This window comes from Balaenoptera acutorostrata, chromosome 6, assembly GCF_949987535.1.
Source record: "Balaenoptera acutorostrata chromosome 6, mBalAcu1.1, whole genome shotgun sequence".
Lineage (NCBI taxonomy): Eukaryota > Metazoa > Chordata > Mammalia > Artiodactyla > Balaenopteridae > Balaenoptera > Balaenoptera acutorostrata.
Genome location: NC_080069.1, coordinates 120546938 through 120566371, shown reverse-complemented (window position 1 = coordinate 120566371; position 19434 = coordinate 120546938). Strand labels below are relative to the sequence as shown.

Sequence of the window (19434 nt, the reverse complement as noted above, 5' to 3'; positions counted from 1 at the left end):
GAAACACCCGCTCTCATATACTATTGTATATAAACTGGCACAAAGTTTTTTGAAAAGGAGTTTAACAGAATTCTTACCAAAATGCTATTCAACAGGAAGAGTCCACACTACGGGAACACGCTCTCACATGCTATTATATACAAATTACATGTTTTTGAAGAGAAACTGACAGAATTTTACCAAAATTGTGTAATATCCCAAAATTAGAAACAGCCCAACTGTCCACCAATAGGAAACGGGATAAATCAAGTATATCCAGACTATTCTCCGCAGTTGCTAAAATAAATGATGTAATCCATCTATAAAGGCCCTCGAGGAGCACACCAAGACATTAAGTGAAAAGGGCAACCTGCTTTAAGAAGAATATACATATATATGGATGGATAATGTGAATAATTTTTTTTTCTATTAGGAATCACAAAAAACTTCAAATAATGGTTTCCTTTCAGAGAGATTGGAGAGGAACCCTTACGCTTTTCAATACAGATTGAATTTTTCTAACTACTTTTTAAAAAAAGTCAACTGGGACTATCTGGGCCAAGGGATTAAGAACTATTTTTGTTTACCTCTTCCATACACTTGCATATTTTAGTTTATTTTATTTTATTTTTTTAAAATGCTATTCTCGTCTGCTTACATTCTTTTTATGTATGTATGTATGTATGTATGTATGTATGGCTGTGTTGGGTCTTCGTTTCTGTGCCAGGGCTTTCTCTAGTTGTGGCAAGTGGGGGCCACTCTTCATCGCGGCGCACGGGCCTCTCACTATCGCGGCCTCTCGTTGCCGAGCACAGGCTCCAGACGCGCAGGCTCAGTAATTGTGGCTCATGGGCCCAGTTGCTCCGTGGCATGTGGGATCTTCCCAGACCAGGGCTCGAACCCGCGTCCCCTGCATTGGCAGGCAGATTCTCAACCACTGCGCCACCAGGGAAGCCCACACTTGCATATTTTTTAAAAACCTCCGAAGTATTATTTTTAAAACATTAACAGTATGATAGATCTGTATATGTTAGTATGGAAAAATGCTCATGATAAGTTTAAAAATGAAGAAAGACTAGTATGATCCCACTTTTGCTCTTCAAAAAACCTGCCTACAAAGGGCCATAGTCACATGAAGGATAAACACACCAAACCATAAATAGTGGCTACCGCCTGGGAAGACAGAAGGAAGAGCTTTCATTTTTCTATGTACCCTTGCTTTTTCTTTTCATTTTCCAGTAAGTATACTTTTGTAATTAATTTTGTATCAGAAAGAATTCCACTTTATGCTTCAGGGCAACGTTCCACTCTCCCCAACTATTTCTGAACACTCAGTCCATTCAGTCCCATTGACAGGTCGGCCCTCCCAGACTGGCCTGCATGTTCTGCACGGCCTGGAACAGAGCAGTTCTCTAAGCTCTGAACTGGATGTAAACAACACCTGCCGAAAAAAGCTCTAAAGACACAAAGGAACCATGGAAAGAGCGCAGGAGATGACCTCCTTTTTCCAGTTGGTCCTGCAGTGAGATTCACCCCCCATTTCACACGGAGATGAGCTCAAAGCAGGCTGGGAGAATCAACTCAATGTCTGGAGGTGAAGTCCTACCTGCCTCCTGGGTGGCCCCGGCCCCCGCCCCACCAGAGCACTCCCACCACGTCCACAGTCAAAGGGCCTGGGGCTCTGGAAAGCAAGCTGACCCACCAGCTTTCTTCTGTGGCCCACGCATTTCTGATTTCAACTTGGAAACACATTTTTAATACTCCAGGGCTCGCTTACTATTTGCGAGAGGTGCTTGCTTCAAGTCTGCTACGTTCTCCAGAAGGCCTTCCCTGACCACTGGAACCCAGGCTGAGCTGGGCTCGACTTCTCGGTGGGCTCCCACCAGGCCCCCTTAAGTAGCCCCATCGCTCATCCTACACGTGCTGATGGAGTGCCCTCTGTGTGAGACGCAGAGCACAGGGAGGAACGGAAGCGAAAGAATCTGCTTCATGTGACACTCATTCACTCCACCGGGGCAGAGGGACAATTCAATAAATTAAAAAAAAAATCTATTTCCAAGTTGTCGCCCATCGATAGATGAATGGATAAACAAAATGTGGTGTGTGTGTGTAACAAAATATTATTCAGCCTTAAAAAGGAATGGAATCCAGACACATGCCACAACAACACAGATAGATGAACTTGAAAAATTATGCTAGATAAAAGAAGCCATTCACCAAAGGACAGAGACTGGGTAATTCCACGTATCTGAGGGACCCAGACTAATCAAACTCCTAGAGACAGAAAGTGAAATGACACTTGCCAGGGCCGAGGGCAAGGGGAACGGGGGCGGGGGGGGGGGGGCGTTTAATAGGTGCAGAGTTTCAATTTACTGAGACGATAAAGTTCTGGAGATGGACAGTGGTTGCACAACACTGTGAATGTACTTAATGCCACAGGACTGTACACTTAAAAATGGTTAAAATGATAAATTTTATGTTATGTGTATTTTACCACAATAAAATAATTGTTAAAAAAAACTGTAAAGTTGTGGAAAGAGTTGTAAAGAAAAGCAAGAGGGGGGACTTCCCTGGTGGTCCAGTGGTTAAGACTCCACGCTCCCAATACAGGGGGCCCAGGTTCGATCCCTGGTAAGGGAACTAGATTCCACACGCAGCAAGTAAGAGTTCGCATGCCGCAACTAAAGATCCTACATGCGGCAACTAAGACCCAGCGCAGCCAAATAAATAAATAAATATCTTTAAAAAGAAAAAAAAAGAAAAGCAACAGGGCTAGGAAAGGTGATGCAACAGGCGGGTGATGACGGAGTTGGGTTGAGGAGCTCCCGAAGGCCTCTGTAAGCAGGTGCTTGCCTCCCCCCACTGGACCATGAGCTCCTGAGGAACACAAGTGGGGCATCCACATCTGCGTCCCCAGAACAATAAACATTTAAGTCAAGACACTTGTCCAGACACATACCAGGAAATGGAGTAAGACCCCAAGCCCCACCCATCAAAAGGCTTCGCCAGGACTGAGACACCCAGAACTCAGTGGTCCACGAAGGAGGCTGCCTTGTGCCCAAGGCTGAAGATGGAGTGACCAAGGAGGAAACTGGTGCTGCTCCAGAGAGAGCCAAAGCAGGAGCCTGCACACCCTCCGACCTGGAAATTCCACTTGCGGGAAATAATCAGCAATGTGAACCCAAGGTTTACACGGAAATGGGTAACAACCACCTCAATGTCTAATAACAGAGGAGTAAGCAGATCATGGCATATCCATATAATAGCAATTACGCAATTATTAAAAAATCATATTTTCAGTAACTTAGAGAAACATACTATAACGTTAAGAGGAACTATGACCCGTGAATAGTGTATACAGTATATTTTTCTAATTTTGAAAAAAAAACATAAAATCAAAGGAAAGAAATAAACCAGTCTTAATGTAGGTATCTCTGGATGGTGAGGTTACAGGTGATTTTTGTTTTTATTTTTGTCTTTATACTTTTCAGTATTTTGCAAATTTTTTTCAGTGAACATGTTCCTTTTATGAATGGGGAAAAACGCACTTAAAGGGCCTCGCACCATGCCTGGCCGATATTCGGCAGTGACTTCTAAAAGCAATACATACTGCTTCTGCACCACCACAAGGAGGAAAAGGCTGGTAGTTTTCTTGAAAGGAGGAAGAAAGGATACAGAGCAGAGCTACAAAACCAGCTGTAGAGGTGAGAGCGGAAAGAAGTCATGTGAAGGACCAGGACAGCAACGTTAGACTGCACTTTGCCCACAGACACGTCCTGCTGCGTGCACAAGCTTCACAAGCCAACCACGCTGCTGGCACCTTACAGAGCAACCCAGCCCTCAGCTCAGGCCACACGGGGCGGGGGAATCAACAAGTACAGTTAAGAACAAACTCGACCGAGACTGTTGGCTCAAGTCACGAGGGCACGCCTCCCTCCCAGAGCAGACTCCGACATGCCACCCACAGAGACTCGGTGATATCACCGACAGCACAGCCCAGGTCCTCCGCGCTCCCAGGGGAGGAGGCCGGTCCAAATGGCACTTTGTACACCCAAAAGCTTGTCATAAACAATTTTATTTCACCGGAAGGCTCACCATCTCTCACCTCGCTCTCATCTCCAGCACCACAGGCCACGCCTTTCTTTCTTTTCTTTTTTTAATTGAAATATAGTTGGTTTAAAGTATGTGTTAGTTTAAGGGGTACAGCAAAGTAATCTACTTATATATATTTTTCTTTTTCAGATTATTTTCCATTATACATTATTACAAGATATTGAATGTAGCTCCCTGTGATATACAGTAAATCTTCGCTGTTTATCTATTTTTTTAATTGAAGTATAGTTGCTTTACAGTATTGTTAGTTTTAGGTGTACAGGAAAATGACTCAGTTATACATACATATATTTTTCAGATTACGCCTTTATTTATTTGTTCAAATGACAGACCCAAGGTTCCCAAGTCTGTACAAGCCCCAGAAAAGGATCTTCAGAAAGAAATCAAGTTATGATTGGAAAAGAAGATAGTCTAGTTTGCCCTGACTAAAATATGAGATTTCAGGACACAAACCCCGACAGATCTCTGCTGGAAATTTTATTCTTCAGAGGGAAACGCATCGCTTTAAAATCTAGTGTAGATGGGCCCTATTTAACACCTGCCCACCCATAACAAGATACGCACATTTGACAGTAGAGAAGCCTCATTATCAAATTTAGGAATACGTGTACTGGCCCAAATGGCCTGTTCTGGTTTGAAACAGAAACAAACATAGAAATGAACAATCCTAAACCGGCAGAATAATGAGACATACAACCAGCATACAGCCATTAGCAACATGAGTCAGTACTTTGTGCAAGGCAAAAAAAAAAAAAAAAATCTTGAAAGCACGATAAAATAATCCTTCAGGAAAAAAAGAACTGAAATTTAAAAGGGGGTGGGGGGAATGGACCAACCAAAGGGCATAACAAACATCCCTCGCCCAGCTCCAGGCAACTGCACAGTGCAGGAACTGGTTCTGACTCGCCATTCCTGAAATTCCTCTCTCCCAAGGTTTTCCGGCTCCTCCTTCCCCAGGCTCTCCTTTTACCCATTTGCGCTTGAAGGAGCCCGGAGAGGACCCAGAATGTTGTAGGGCATGACAGGCCCCTCACCATGCAAGCAGCATTAGGGAGCCAGTGGTAACTGAAATTCACAGGTAATCAAAAAGGCTTGTGGGAGAGGAGCTAATTCATCACCTCCCCAAACCAACCAGCTAACCAACAGTGCAGAGCCAGGCTGAAATCAAATGGAAAGGATGGGCCAAGAGGCAGGAAGCAGGAAAAGGAGGACTTGACCCGCTAAAATGTCTCAGTCACACAGCCAGGAGGAGGTTCCAAGGAGGTTTAACAAAAAAAACAAAACACAACACAACCAACAAGTCTGTGGGAATGCCAAAATGAACCAAAACAAACTTCCCACTAAACTGCACAACCACCGTATGTCCAAGCAGAGTTGTCTCCAAGGCCCTTTCCAAACAAGCTACAGGTTTGGCCCAGAGGTAACCTGGGTCTCAGCCCTCACCTGTGACCAAGACTGGGGTCAGTCTCCCGAGTATTAGCCTCAGTCCTTCCTATGGTCTCCCATAAACAGCACACACCCCAGATTTGGCTGAGTAGCCTAGCTCTTCTAGGCCATTCTGGTGCTTCCAGGCAAAATCAAAACATTAGCTGTGGATAGAATTTGGGGTGGTTCCACCAACCAAGGTAACAGGAGAAAAAGATCAGGAACTAGGAGAAACAAACCAGAAAACTAGGTAACCAAAAACATACATTTTCATCATCCTCCCGTGGACGGAAGTGCTTTGCTGCAAATAGTATGTGAGGCTCCCAAGGGACCCAACAGATACCCAAGGCAAGACATAATTATTCCCATTTTACAGATGCAGGAGCTGAGGCTGAAACCTGCGTACAGTAACCCAGTGAGGACCAGAATCCAGGCTCCAAGAGACACACTTGCCCAAACAAGCAAATGTTTATATGCCATTCCCAAAGGAAAACAGTTATCCTCAAGAGGCAGGACTCCCTGGGCCTCTGCTTGTTGTCCTTGGCATCTAGTATCTTGTACTGTTCTGCTGTGCCTTAACCCGAGCTGCAGGAACAGCCTCAGAAGAGGCAGGCACCTCGGATCCAAGGACAGAGACCTACCACCACACAGCCCAGGTCTATGTAATCCTTGAGGGTTCCAAATGCTGCTCTTTCCCATCCTCGTCTCCCCACAGAGCCCCAGCCCGGAATAAGCAAGAACCCGGTGATGTTTTGTGCCCTGAAGTCTTCCCCTGGCCATGCCTTAGCCCAGCACCTGTGGCATCCACCTGACGGCTCAGCACAACGGGTGGCACCACAAGTGGCTAACTTCCACCCTAGGACTTGATGGCAGGCATACGAACAGCCATAGGAGAAGCAACTATTAAGCACCAACTGTGTGGCAGGCCCTCTCCTAGGTCCTTCACCATCTTCAGGGGGAGGATGCAATGTCCCCACGTATGCCAAAGAAGGCTCTGAGAATTCCAGAGTTCTCCGACAGAAGCAGGATTTGCACCCCAAAGCCTGGGCCTCCCCAGTCCCACCTTCCACCACAGCACTGCGCACACAGGGCTAGATGGCTGCAATTGTATTCGGAGAAAGCACGCTAAGACTTCAAACGGATGATTACAAAAACCAAACTAGATTAGAATATACAAAGCACTTAAAATGCATACCAAACCTTAAAGGAAAAAAAAAAAATCTCAGGGGCAATTTAACAATCCTGTAAACCAAAGCATTCTAAAGGTTTCTCCCGGGCAGCCATTTAGCAAATGACACACTCCGGAGAGCCTCCCCCAGCCCCCCTTCTCCCACTTCCTTCAAGCGAACCATTCCCCTGAAAAACACCTCCTCGGCTTGCCTAAGGTGGGCTCGGACCTCCCACGATATTTAGAAAGAGGGAGAAAAGAAAAGTAAAAAAACGCCTTCCAATTTTATGTAGGCAAATCCACTCTTCAGAGGCCCGCGATTTCAACAGTGCTAGGTTTTACTTAGGAGGCAGGGGGTGGGGGGGGGAAGAAAGAAAAAGGAAAGGAGAAAAAAAACCCATCTGGCAGGCCCTGAGCAGCGACATCCTGTTTATTATTAAACATTTTCAGCAACAGAGCATTAAGTGTTTTGAAAATAATCCTCTTCTTCCCGCACTCAAACCGCGGCCGTCTGGGCGGCTGTTAACCCCCTGTCCCTGGCACACAGGCCGGCAACCCCTGACCATCAACTTCGGGGACACCCGGGGGAACCCGAAAAGGCTAGGCGACTCCACCCCCGACCGCCGGCCCCGAGGGTCGCCGCGACCCCGGCTCTGCACCCCGGAGCCGCTCTCGCTAGGAAGCAAGATGGGGCCGGGCGGCAGGAAACCAGCCCCGACGCTCCCGACCGCCGAGGCGCTCGCGGCCGCCGGAATGTGGGGCGGCAAGGCGACTCCGGGGGCTCCGGGGACCCGTGCGCCCCGACGGCCCCTCCCCCGGAGGCCCCCAGCCGCGCTGCGCCCAGGCCCGGCCCCGGGGTGCGGGGGCGGCAGGGGCTGCGGGCCCGGCGGGGGGAGCGGCCCGACCCCGCAGTCAGCCGAGCCCAAGCCGCGCGGCGCCGCCACAACAATGGCGAGCTGGCCGCCCGCCGCCCCCCGGCGGCCCCCGGCCCGGCCCCGCGGGCCAACGGCGGCGGCGCGGGGCGGACCGAGCCCGGCGCTCGCGGACAAAGGTCGGCCGGGCCCGGGCGCCGCTGTCAGTCAGCCGCCGCCGAGACAAAGCCGGCCGGGCCGCGCCGCCTCCATCTTAGCGCCGCGCCCGCCGCCGCCGCCGCCGCCGCCCGGCCCCGCGCCGCCCCAAGCCCCAAGCCCACCTGGTCTGATTCCGCGGGCGCGACTGGGCCGGGCGATGGCGGTCGGGCTGCGGTTGGGCGCGGAGGCGGCGGGATGGCGGCGGATTGCGAGGCGGCGGCGCGGCTGCTAGCTCGCTCCCTTCCTCCCGGGCTCGCTCGTCGCTCGCTCGCTGGAGCCTCGGAGCCTATGTCTAGCCGCTCGCCTCCCTCTCGCGCTCGGCTCCCCGCCCCCCGCCTGCCACCGCCCCCGCGTCCTCCCGCCTCCTCCTGGCGCCGCCGCCGCCGCCCGCAGCCGCGCCTCGGCCAGCGCAGCGCCCCCTGCCGCGCCTCCCGGGATCCGCGACGCCCGCCCCGCCCCCGGGCCTGAGAGGGGGCTGGGGTCCCGGGAGGGGGAGGGGTATGAGAGAAGGGGGGCCTGGGAGGGGGAGGGGTTCGCGGGAGGGGCCCGGAGGAGGGGCTGGAGGGCCTAGGGGACGGAGCCGGGAGAAGGGGCCTGGGAAGGGGACCCGGGGTGGGGGATCCTAGAAGGGCCCCCCGGCGAGAAGGGGGAGGGGTCCGTCGGGGGAGGGCTGGGAAGGGGAGGAGGCCCAGAGGAGGGGGTTGGGGCGAGAGGCGGGGAGAGAGGTCCGGAAGAAGGGGGGCTGGGCTGGAGGGGGCCGGGGCGGGTGAGGCCCTGACGCAGGGAGGGTTGGGAAGGGAGGGGTGAGAGCCCGGATCTCCGCCCCCTCCCCTTGCAGAACCGCAGCGCCCGCTGCCAGACCGTGAGCCCGGATCTTGTTAAAGTACGTATTTGATGTAAGCACGGAAAGGAAACTGAAGTAATAGTACATTGTTACTTCAAAAGCAAGGTTGTTGCACAGTCTAGATACTTTATTCCATTTTCGTAAGATGAAACATAATAAACCAATTCTCTTGAGTGTTTGTGTATTTGTGTGAATGCAAGACAAAAGGTCAGGGAGAATGCGCTCTGCTCTTGGTTACCTCTGCGGTGTGAGGTCGCGAGGGCTGAGGGGGATACTCACTTTTAATTCTAGATGCTTTGGCAATTAGAAAAACAAACAATTTGAAAAAGCAAAGACAAAAAGAAACGTATCTGGAGCCTGGAATCCAAATCATTTCTGGCAATTGTCCATATACACCGTAAACACCAACGGTGAACGCCAGCCGCAGGGGAGTGGTTGGTCTCATTTAATTCCAACTCGGTGTTAGATATGATTGTTCTAGTTCACAGGTGAGGAATGGAGACTCTGAGAGGTTAAGTAACTTGCCTGAGGCCACACAGTCAGACCTAGAAGGAAAGTTAACCCATTTCAGCCTGAGTAGGATTAGGGTTAGGGTTATGGTGAGCACTGAGCAAGGTGCCTGGCACACAGTAGGCGCTCAATAAATGTTTGAATGTAGTTGGGGACTTCCCTGGTGGTTCAGTGGTTAAGAATCTGCCTTCTAATGCAGGGGACACAGATTCCACCCCTGGTCTGGGAGCTAAGAGCCCACATGCAGTGGGGCAACTAGAGAAGATCCCGCAAGCCGCAACTAAGACCCGACGCAGCCCAATAAATAAATATGAATAAATAATTTTAAAAAATATTTGAATATTGTTGAATGGAGGAATGAGTGTCTGGCCCTTGACCTTGTTGGCTGGGAGGTAAGGGACTCTGGAACTCTTTAAGAACCAGGAGTTTACCTCTTTTTATTATCCGGTGAGAGAGAACAAAAAAAAAAGATGAAAAGTTTGGAGGGCTTTGAGTGCTCTGGAAGACAGGTGAGGGGATATCACAGATGGCAAGCAGAGAGAAAGTCAAGTGGGCAGGTGTTCTGCTCCGGTGGCAGATCTAGAAGGGGAGTGACGCCCTCTGGGGACAGCAGAGGCTGCTAAGTCCGTGGGATTTAAATGGCAGCGGGTGCTTCACTTGTATCACAAACCCCAGGTTTTGTCCCGGATTCAGGAAATCATTCTCATTCTGCACTTCTCTGGGGTGACAACAGCCACGATGATGCGTACTGTTTATTGAGCACTTTTCCCAGCTGGGCAGGCTGCTAAGCACTTTACAAGAGATAATTCAATGCTTGGGAGACAGTTATTATTGTTCCCACTTTATGGATAAGGAAATTGAGGTCACTAATGGCATGAGTGGTGGAGCAAGGATTTGAACCCAGCAGTGCTACTCTTTGACGTTTGAGGGTTTCCTGGGGAAAACAAGGCTAAGATGCTGGGGCAGGTAGGGGGGCTGTTGTCTGTGATCTGATGCTGTCAACCGGGGCGGACACCTGGGATTTCTCTAGGACTGTGAAGGTGCCCGTCCAAGCTCTCCCAGAACTCAGGACCCAGAGAGGACAGAGGTAGGAAGGGGGAGGAAGAGAGCAGAGCATGAAGGCTGGACCAAGGCTGGACCTTGCGGTCATTTAGCTCCAAGAGACTGCCTGCGATGTAGAGAGGGACATTCAAGCAGATGGTTTCATTTCATTAAAGTTACTAAAAAGTAAACAGCAATACCCAGGGCTGGAACACTGAAAGGAGGTATGGAATGAGTGCACCGAGCAGGGCAAAGCTGGGGAGAGCTGGCATGAACCAATGGGCAAGAGTTTGTTCTGTTTAGGCTCTTTTTTTCTTCTGCTGCTTTTAAATATCAGGAAACTTGCAACTCTGCATAGGAGTGGAGAAATCTCTTCGGACCCCCAAACTGAGCCCAAGGGAGAATTTCATCTACCTCTCACAGCGAATTACAGATTTCTTGAATACATAATTTTATTTGTCCCAAAATGTGATCACTGTTTTTTGTTACATTCAAATTTAATATTTTTGCATAATACTTGGGACTTCCCTGTTTGTGGCACAGTGGTTAAGAATCCTCCTGCCAATGCAGGGGACAAGGGTTTGAGCCCTGGCCCAGGAAGATTCCCACATGCCATGGAACAACTAAGCCCGTGTGCCACAACTACTGAGCCTGCGCTCTAGAGCCCGTGAGGTGCAACTACTGAGCCCGCGAGCCACAACTACTGAAGCCCGTGCGCCTGGAGCCCATGCTCCGCAACAAGAGAAGCCACCGCGATGAGAAGCCCTCATACTGCAATGAAGAGTAGCCCCTGCTCACCGCAACTAGAGAAAGCCTGCATGCAGCAACGAAGACCCAACGCAGCCAAAAATAAATTATTTAATTAAAAAAAAATACTTATAAATATATTTCTTTATTCATGATTTTCTTTTTTAAAACCATGTTATGGCTAGATATGGATCTCCTTTGCATTAATTTCACGTGGAATATGGGGAGCCCTGTCATTGGTCAGATTCAGGTCTTATTTTTCCTTTCACTCCTTTGGAAATTTGCCTCCCTTTATATGCTCCCTCCCTTCTCTCTCTCTCTTTCTCTTCCTCTGCTTTTTTCTTCTCTAACCCCCACTGGCAAACTCCAACATTCCCTCTGTCCCAGTCCCAGGCTTGCTGATGGTCGTCATTTTCATACATGTCTGTGTCCCCTACAAGACTAGGCGCTCATCCAAAGAGACTCACTGAATTATTCATTTTTTAATTCCCCAGCACCTGGACCACAATCTGTGACACTTTGTAGGTGCTTAATGAAAGATGATTGAATGAAACAAGAAAAAAATGAAGGGAGAGAGAATCTTGAGACTCTCAGAGCAAGAATTTGACCTCTGCTAGTGCTCTGTCCAGCCCTGGCCTCAAAAGAAAGCCAGGAAAGCTTCCCCTCATCAATCCACTGCCTGGAGAGTCTAAGACTTTGCTGGGTTTCTTTCATCCCTCCATCAAGAATACTCCCCTTTTGGGGCTTCCCTGGTGGCGCAGTGGTTGAGAATCTGCCTGCTAATGCAGGAGACACGGGTTCGAGCCCTGGTCTGGGAAGATCCCACATGCCGCGGAGCAACTAGGCCCGTGAGCCACAACTACTGAGCCTGCGCGTCTGGAGCCTGTGCTCCACAACAAGAGAGGCCACAATAGTGAGAGGCCCGCGCACCGCGATGAAGAGTGGCCCCCCCTTGCCGCAACTAGAGAAAGCCCTAGCACAGAAATGAAGACCCAACATAGCAATCAATCAATCAATCAATCAATCTTTTACTGAGCATTTTCGGGTAAGGAAATTAAAACACAGATTCAGTGATTTGCCTGAGTTCCCACAGGGAGCTGGTGACAGAGTTGGGTAGGAAGGAGAATGCACATTTGTTGAGGGTTTGTTGTGGCTGCACCCACTTTCTGTATATCCCAGCCTCTTCACCATGATTTTGTGAGTTAGGGTCTATCATCAACCCCATTTTACAGATCAATCGGTTGAGGCTACCGGATCTTAACCCACCACCGCCTGGCTGTCAGATGGATAGGAGAGCCTCTCTGGCCATCCAGACCTCAGAAAGCTCAGGAAAATCAGTGTCCAACTGAAGGGAAGGGAAGTGGAGGACCACTAGACACTGACCACAAACAGGGAGCCAGCCTTAAAGCACTGGCCCAGCCCAGAGCCTGGGGGCAGCCCCAGCAGCCTCTCCTGGGGGCCCCATCTAGCTTCAAGGCCAAGCCACCCTTCACCCTTCAGAGCCTGCATCTTGTCCACAGCATGGCCATGCACACCACCCACAGGCTCCAGAAAGCACAGAGGCCCAGCCAGCTCACCTCAGCTCACCTCCTCAGTGGGTGTCCAAGCTAAAGCCAGAAGCAGGCACTGGGTCTATGCCTTTCCCCTGGACTTGCCCCCAGCATGGAACCATGGTTAAAAAAAAGTGCAGGAGTTGGAGTCAGACGGACCTGAGTTAGATCCTGTCTCTATCCTCATTTACTGTGTGTCTTTAGACAAGTGCCTCTGATTTGTTGAGCCTCTGAAAATTGGGGAAGGGGTCTGTCGTGAGAAGTTGAATGAGATGATGTATATTGGCTGTTAGCACAAGCTGGCATCTAGCAGGCATTCAGCACATGTTGGTTACTACTGTTATTCCTTTTTCATCTCAGACACATTGGAGCTTCCCTTGTCAGTGATCACTTGCTGTGTAACAAACAGCCCCAAAACTTAGTAGCTTGAAACAACAAATTGTAATTTCTCACCACTTGGTGGTGTTTTGGAAGGGTCTTCTCTTCCACCTTGTATTGACAAGGGTCACTCATGCCGCTGCACTGTCTCTTCCACCGTGAGGTGTCTCATGCTCCAGGATTCTCCTTGTGGCCTCTCTCTCCAGCAGAACATTCTGGGCTTCCTTATAGCATGGCAACTGGCTTCCAAAGGAGTGTACGTGGAAGCTGACAGGCCTCTTAAGAGTGCATTCTGTCAGTCAGAGTGAGTCACAGGGCTACCTCAGAACTACCCCCCCACCCGCCACCGCCGATGGAGGGAGCAGCATATGTGTACAGAGAGCAGAAGATTGATGGCAGATTATTTGTAGATAATCTTCCTGGTTCTCAGGACCTCCTGTGCTTCCCCACCCCATGTCTTATCCAAACCTCCACTCATTCTGTCTAACGAAGACATTCCATCTGACTGCAAAAAATATTTACTGAGATCTAGTATGGCAAGGCCAGTCAGAGTGCTGAGAAATGGCAAGATGAGAAATAAATCATCTGGGACATCCTTAGCGGTCCAGTGGTTAAAAATCCGCCTTCCAATGCAGGGGATGCAGGTTTGATCTGTGGTCAGGGAACTAAAATCACACATGCCGCAGGGCAACTAAGCCCGTGCACTCTAGAGCCCACACGCTGCAACGAAGATCTCAGTGCCACAACTAAGACCCCATGCAGCCTAATTAATTAATTAATTAAAAATAAATTAATCATCCCTCTGTTCAAGAAACTCTCAAGTGAAGGGGTTTTCAAAAAAAAAAAAACCCAACAGTAATAAAAACTGATTCATCAAGCTCTCACTACCTCCAGGTGTTACCAAGTCCAAGCTCCTACTGCTTGTGGCAAGACAGGCCAGTAAATCAAGACATGAGTTGTTGGGCCAAGAAACAGCGACTTTATCAAGAAAGCCAGCAGACCGAGAAGATGGTGGACTCGTGTCCCAAAGAACCATCTTGCCTGACTTAGAATTCAGGCTTCTTTTATACCGAAAGGGGAGGGAGTAAAGTCAAATATTTCCTGGTTCAGGTCAGCCTCCAGGAGCGTTGTGTTAATTTCTTCCTTCCTGCAGTCATTCTCAGGTGGGCCTGATCAGGATGTTTCCTGTGAGCTAAATAAAGATATTTTAGCTTAATGCTCATTACCTGGGAGGCAGGGTCCCCAGAGATGGGCCATGATGTATAATTTAAGCTTATAGGCAACATCCCTTTAGTGATCAACTTGTAATAGGATACAAAGTTTCTTGCCTATTACATAGGCATGGGCCTGAGCTGGGTCTGAATCATTGGAGCCTGGCTCTGACCTGGTCTAGCGCATCCTCCTGGCCCAGAACTGCAGTAACTTGCAGTACAATCTAGGAACGTGAGGCCTACAATTTGTGCAGTGATCGTATGTGCCAAGATTCCTGGACGGGCCTGCTTTCATACTCTCTGCACCTGTTCTCCAAAAGGCAATTGTACTAATGACAGAGAGTGTGAGTCCCAATTACAGTTCAGAAAATGTAGTCATCTTAACTGGAGGGAAAAAAGAATCCTAGTCCGGGGAGAAATCGGTTCCACCTGGGGAGGCTGGGGGAGCCTTCTTGGTGCAGGTGCTTTTGACACCAGGCTTTGAAGGAAGACTGGAGTTTAATCAGAGGAGACTGGGGAAGAACATTCCAGATGGAGGGACCAGCTTGAACAAAGGCCCGGAGATGGGAGCATCTGGGCACTGGGAAGGGACCACGGGCTGGCTCGTAACCATCAGAAAAGTGGCCACATCCCAGGGAATGTGCATTCCAGTAGGAATGGGAGCCTTGAGGTAAAAATATGACACTTGGATCTGAACAGACAGCAGGGGGCCCAGCACAGACCTTGGCACTCACATCAAGGTGGAAAGCATCTTGGTCTCAGCACCTGACATAGGTGGGCTTAAAAGCAAGGTCTCCTCTGAGGGGCTCATGCCAAAGGGAGTTCAGGGCAGGGAATGCTGGCAATTTCTCTTCACATCACACCTGAGTCTTAGGAATTTGCCCTCCATTTTCCTCTAAGGAGAAAGACTCAGGAGAAGGAAAGAGCCAAGACTGGGGAATAAAAGAAGTGTGAGGATAAGATATAAAACTTGGTAACTTCGGGCAAGTAAAAGAAATCACCACTTTACACAGTGGAAAATGTTGGGCACCTCATTCCATTCCTTTTGCTCAGCACTTGGTGCGATTGTTTTTCTGTATTATTTTATTTTATTTTTTTTGTATTATTTTATTTTGTATTAAAAATTTCAAATGTATATAAAAGTAGAAGGAATATTATTATGTCAGTGTATATCTCTAGAAAGGTAAAGATCTTTTAAAAAATATTCACAATACCATGATATCAAAATCACACCTAAAAACCCCAGCATTTCTTTAACATTGTCATATATCTCATGAGAGTTCAAAGTTGACTGATTATATTGTTTCATGAAAACAAAACTTGGCAACTTTGGCTGAGAAAAGGCAGTGAAAAATTATTGAGGGACATGGCTTGGGAAGGGAAAGGAAAGAAGAAACTCACTAAGGAGGCTCCTAAATAAAGGATGGGATGGCGAGTACCAGAAAGGCATCCTACCTGCTCCCCTTCTGTACCAATGGCAGAATTCCCAAATTGTGGTCCTCCTTCCCAAGGAACCATGTCAGAATCTTCCTCAACATGGAGCCCCGGGAAGCCATACCAACTGAGGGATCTGACACGTGATGGGAAGGTGAGGATAAAGGTAGAATAAAGGAAGGTCATTGGCAGGAGAATTTAGGAATCAGGTCTTGCCCTCTGTGTCAGGATCCCAGAAATGTAGGTACTGGAGAAATAATCGATTTCAAAATATAACTTTCTATCATGAAAGGGAGAAGAAAACCCAAAATGGGAAAAAAATATTTGCAAACTATATATCTGAAAAGGGTCTAACATCCAGAATATCTAAAGAACACAACTCAACAACAAAAAGACAAACAACCCCATGAAAAAGCAGATAAAGGACTTGAATAGACATTTCTCCAAAGAAGATAAGCAAATGACCAATAAGCATATGAAAAGATGCTCAATATCATTAGCCATCAGGGAAATGCAAGTCAAAACCACAGTGAGATACAACTTCATACCCACTAGGATGGCTATATGGAAAATAACAAGTGTTGGTGAGGATGGAGAGATACTGGAACCCTCATACATTGCTGGTGGGAATGTAAACTGGTGTACCTGCTGTGTAAAACAGTATGGTGGTTCCTCAAAAAGTTAAACATAGAATTATCATATGACCCAGCAATTCTACTCCTAGGTGTATACCTAAAGGAGTAGAAAACAGAGGTTCAAACAAAAACGTATACAGGAATGTTCATAGCAGCATTATTCACAATAGCCAAAAGATAGAAAGAACCCAATGTCTGTCAACCGATGAGTGGATAAACAAAATGTGGTAGATTCATACTGAAATATTATTTAACCATTAAAAGGAAAGAAGTACTAGGACTTCCCTTGTGGCACAGTGGTTAAGAATCCACCTGCCAATGCAGGGGACACGGGTTCGAGCCCTGGTCCGGGAAGATCCCACATGCTGCAGAGCAACTAAGCCCATGAGCCACAACTACTGAGCCTGTGATCTACGGCCCATGAGTCACAGCTACTGAGCCCGCGTGCCACAACTAATGAAGCCGCACTCCTAGAGCCCATGCTCTGTAACAAGAGAAGCCACCGCAGTGAGAAGCCTGCGCACTGCAATGAAGAGTAGCCCCCACTCGCCGCAACTAGAGAAAGCCCACGCGCAGCAACGAAGGCCCAACGCAGCCAAAGATAAATAAATAAATTAATTAATTAATTAATTAATTTTTAAAAAAACTTTAAAAAATAAAAAAAAGGAAAGAAGTTCTGTTACATGCTATAACATGGATGAACCTTGAAAACTTTACGCTGAGAGAAAGAAGCCATATACAAAAGGCCATATATGATATAATTCCATTTATATGAAATACCCAAAATAGGTAAATCCATAGAGACAGAAAGCAGATTAGTGTTTGCCAGGGGCTGGGAGGAGGGGGGATGGGGACTGACTACTTAATGGCTGTGGGATTTTCCTTTGGAATGATGAAACAGTTCTGGAGCTAGAGGTGATGGTTGTACAACATGGCAAGTGTACTAAATGTCACTAAATTGCACACTTTAAAGTAGTTAAAATGGTCAATTTTATGTTATGTGTGTTTTACCACAATAAAAATAATCTAATTGAAATGGCACTTTTGCTGGTATCCTGGTCAGTTAAGTTACCATCATTTGTTCACATGCGTTATCATATAGATTTCCAACCTTCCTGGTGATATTTAGGTTTTAAGGGAGATACACATTTTCTGTTGTTTGTTTTGTTTTGTTTTTTTTGGCCAAGCTGCAGCTTATGGGATTTTAGTTCCCCAACCAGGGATTGAACCCAGGCCCTCAGCAGTGAGAGCATGGAGCCCTAACCAGTGGACCACCAGGGAGTTCCTTCTGTCTATTTCTAAAATGCTCACTTGTCTGGATCCAAGGGGAAGTGGGGTTTGTGGAGCCAGTGACCCTTCATCCTGTGGCATCTGAGGAGCCTCCTGGGTCCCCATGTGGGTTTAGATGCCCCAATGATGACAAGGCTGCCAGGTTGAGGGGCAGTCAAGTGGACGGCAGATCTATTTTATACCTCAGTCTGAGTAGCCATAGTTTGTCTTTCAGCTAAAAATGGTGGTCCTGGAGAAAAGCAGCTAGTTCAGCGGGCAACTGAGTCATACAAGCCCTTTTCTTGGAGACAACCATCGTACCTTGGTACACCTCAGAAAAGTGCCTTTTGTGTACTTCCCATTTTGTTGGACAAGATACTAAAAAGGTATGTCCTCAAGGGTTAAGCTTTAATAAAATTATTTTTACTACTTCATCAGGGACATTCTAAAGTAGAACTGGCCTTCCTTTTTCTCTGCAAGAGCATGGCGATGAAGAATGTAATGGCTAATAGTACCATTTAGAGCCACTGCTTTGATTCATGCTAAGGGGCCAGCAGTTTTACCCACCAACCGTACAAGTGTCTACACAGTGAAAAAGGCAAATAATGTCTTAGTATTATTATGAAAATGGTTTTGACCCTTGCAGTTCCCTGAGAGGACCCCCCAGGGGTCTGTAGACCACAATTTGGAAATTATCTGCCTAAGCATGTTTCTCTCCTGGTCATTTTTTTAAAAATATTTATTTATTTATTTATTTGGCTGCGCCGGGTCTTAGCTGCCGCACTCGGGATCTTCAGTTGCAGCGTGTGGGATCTTTTAGTTGCAGCATGCGGGATCTAGTTCCCTAAGGATCGAACCCGGGCCCCCTCCATTGGGAGCATGGAGTCTTAACTATTGGACCACCAGGGAAGTCCTTCTCCTGGTAATTTAAAAGCAGAACAGATAAATCTACCCAGAAGAAGCAGGCTCAGGTAGAGTTACCTTTTGAGCACGTGATTCTTAATAGGTGCTCAATAAACATTTTTTGAATCTTGAGTAGTGGCTGCCACCTACAGGGCTTACCACATGCGAGGTGTTGTGCTAAACATTCTACAAACATTGTTTCATTGAATCTAGCATCCCCATTTGACAGATGCGAAAAGCGAGGCTCAGAGAGGGTAAGGAACTAGCCAACACAGCTTATGATGACCAGATCCAGGAGTCAAACCCAGTTTTGTCTGACTTCAAACCACTGAGCCATACTAAATCTGTCTGGCAGAAAAATCTTTGGTAAGAGTTAGATTGAGAAAAAGAGAGGAAAATAATTAGAGGAAAATTTAAGAAAGTTTTGGAAATAAGTTTGAATAACTAGGCTGCCTACATAAGTCTATTGTTTACTTCCTAGCCGACAAACTCAATGAAGACATATCTGTCCCATTCGCCTGGGCCAGTGGGTTAGCAGCTAATTGCAAGGCTGGTCTAAAGAGGGTATATTAAGAATGATGGGGTACTTCCCTGGTGGTCCAGTGGTAAAGAATCCCCCTTACAGTGCAGGGGACTTGGGTTTGATCCCTGGTCAGGGAACTAAGATCCCACTTGCCGCGGGGCAACTAAGCCTGCATGCCTCAACTAGAGAAGAGAAAACCCGAACGCCACAACTAGAGAGAAGCCCGAGCGCCGCAATGAAGAGCCCTCGCGCTGCAACGAAAAATCCCACCTGCCTCAATGAAGATCCTGCGTGCCGCAACTAAGACCCAACGCAGCCAAAAATAAATTAAATAGATAAATAAATAAATAAATCTTAAAAAAAAAAAAGAATGATGGGGAATTCCCTGGCAGCCCAGGGGTTAGGATTTGGTGCTTTCAGTGCCGTGGCCCGGGTTCAATCCCTGGTTGGGGAACCAAGATCCCGCACAAGGGCTGGGTGTACAGGCCTTTTTCACGCCAGTGGAGGACTAGACACAAACAATAGCCAGAGGCAGAAAGGCATGTCAGTGGGGCCCAGGTGTAGAATCCAAAATGCAGCAAAAATAATGGGACAGTTGGAATGCCCTGGGCTGGGTCCCCAAAGGTCAGGGGCC

The 19434-nt window shown here is 47.9% G+C and overlaps 1 protein-coding gene across 17 annotated transcripts in view; it reads right to left on the bottom strand.

Moving 5' to 3' along the window:
• Positions 1-8107, bottom strand: part of PRRC2B (proline rich coiled-coil 2B) — an 85822-nt gene extending 77715 nt beyond the window's left edge. For 16 of the 17 annotated variants that reach the window (XR_009008513.1, XM_057547583.1, XM_057547589.1 and 13 more), the window contains exon 1: positions 7878-8107. The gene's annotated coding sequence lies outside the window, so the exon portion shown is untranslated. The remainder of the gene's footprint in view (positions 1-7877) is intronic. The other variant, XM_057547600.1, reaches the window with a different exon arrangement.
• Positions 8108-19434: the final 11327 nt, after the last annotated feature.